The sequence below is a fragment of the Octodon degus genome, unplaced genomic scaffold (genome assembly GCF_000260255.1).
Source record: "Octodon degus isolate 3935 unplaced genomic scaffold, OctDeg1.0 scaffold00315, whole genome shotgun sequence".
Taxonomy (NCBI): Eukaryota; Metazoa; Chordata; class Mammalia; order Rodentia; family Octodontidae; genus Octodon; species Octodon degus.
Genome location: NW_004524891.1, coordinates 973,081 through 975,155, shown reverse-complemented (window position 1 = coordinate 975,155; position 2,075 = coordinate 973,081). Strand labels below are relative to the sequence as shown.

Sequence of the window (2,075 nt, the reverse complement as noted above, 5' to 3'; positions counted from 1 at the left end):
TTTTTTTGCCTTTTCCTCTGCATTCTGTGAAAAATTTTCTGGTTTTGCATTTACTTCAGCAATTTTATTTTGTGACCAACCCCACTTATATGGTTCTTTTAACTCCAAATCTAAGAAGTCTTACATCAGTATCCTCCTCTTTTTTAGTGTAGGGTCTATAGGGTCTTACCATACAGATTGGACTCACAGTGAACCTCCTATTTTCAGCCTCCCCTGCGCTGGGATTACTGGTATGCACCACCGGATGGCCAGGTCTTGGTGGCTGGCTCAGCTTGCCCAGGGGAAGGGCTGGTGCAGCATGTGGCATGGAGGATCGAGCCCTGGTCCCTGCGCTTACCTAGGCAGGTGCTTAGTCCACTAAGCTATCTTGCCAGCCCTCCCTCCTCATTTTTAAATCACTTTAGATAACTGACTATGTAAAATAGACTACAATATAGTTTAAAAGATGAGACAACTAGTTCAAAGGATGGATGGGAAAAAAGAATGATACCAAAAGGCTGTTGTATTCTAAGTGTTACTTGAAAATACTAGTATAAATTAAAGATGAAGATTGTTAATTCTAAAGTATGGCTGTGTGGCTGGGGAGAAAGCTCGGTGGTCTAAGTGCCTGCCTGGTAAGCTCAAGATCCCGAGTTCGATCCCTGGTACTGCATGCTCTGCCGGACCTAGGTTCCTGGGCGCACCATGCCAGCCTGGAAACTGGGTGTAGTGGTGCACATTTCTAATTCCAGTGCTAGGGAGGCTGAGACAGGTGGATCACTACGAGTCTGAACTGTGTAGTAAGACTCTGTACCAAATAAATAAATAAATATTTTAAAAATTTTACAATGAAAAATGCAAGCTGTGAAATAAACATACACACGTACATATATACACACACATATGTGCATACATGCATTTGCACATATACCTTCCTATACCCCTGGTTTCTGACACAGACCTAAAACTCTTATAGATAGCTATACTAGGAAAAATTTTTGTTCTAATACTTTGTCTTTGATCCCAGTTCTTGACTCAGACCTTTCAAGGAAGGCCTTTGCAATTTATTAACTGATAGGAGCATCTTTTGTTCTAATGAGGTAACTTTTGATGGGTTCATAGACAGCCTTAGGATGGAGAATGATGGGTAGGGGAATAAAGCGTGAGATTAGAGGACTGGAACTTTCCTGTGCAGTACTGTACTCACTGGCAGTAAAGCGAGACAGAGAGCGAGAGCAAGAGCAAGAGAGAGAGAGAGAGAGAGAGAGAGAGAGAGAGAGAGAGACAGACAGACAGACAGACAGACATTCAGATTGGAAAGGAAGAAATAAAAAGTCTTCCATAACAGAAAACAGGATTGTCCACATTCTGTATAATAATGGTACACAGATACAGATCAACAGAATACCCACACATAGACACGTCCAAGTGCTTTTTAGCAAGCCAGCCAAAATAATTCAATGGGGGAAAGAGCAGTTTTCAACATATGATTTTTTTTTTTTTTTTTTTTTTGTATTTTGTACAGGATATACAGGGTCTCACTACGTAGATCAGACTCCTAGTGAGTCTCCTGCTTTCAGCCTCCCAAGTGCTGGGATTACAGGCCTGCGCCACCACGCCCAGTCTCAATCACCATCTCCGCGTGCCCTGGGGGCAGGGATGGCACAGCAGGCCAGCAGGCCGGGGATCAAACCCCAGCCGCTTTAGTCCGCTGAGCTATCTGGCCAGCCCTCAACATATGATTTTGGAACAACCGAATATCTGTATACAAAAAGGAGCCTCACAGTTTACATTTTACTATATTAAAACATGGGCTGGGCTAGGCTTAAATGTCAGAGTTAAACCTATAAAAATGTTAGAATTAAACAAGGAAAAGCTTTTGACCTTGGACTGGGAAAAGATTTATGACAGTTATCAAAAGTATAACTCACAAGGCAATGATCCTGAGAATATTCAGAAGATTCTTTAATCTAGGAGTTAATTGGAAAGATTCTCACCCTGACTAACTATTTATACTGATACCTGTGAACTAAGCTACTGCACTGCAGATGGTAATTTGTAACAGTTGTTTCATGATGGGAGTGCCTGTCATTGTG

At 42.0% G+C, this 2,075-nt stretch overlaps 1 protein-coding gene across 2 annotated transcripts in view; it reads right to left on the bottom strand.

Moving 5' to 3' along the window:
- St3gal3 (ST3 beta-galactoside alpha-2,3-sialyltransferase 3) overlaps positions 1–2,075 on the bottom strand; it is a 252,926-nt gene that overhangs the window by 88,959 nt on the left and 161,892 nt on the right. The window lies entirely within an intron of this gene.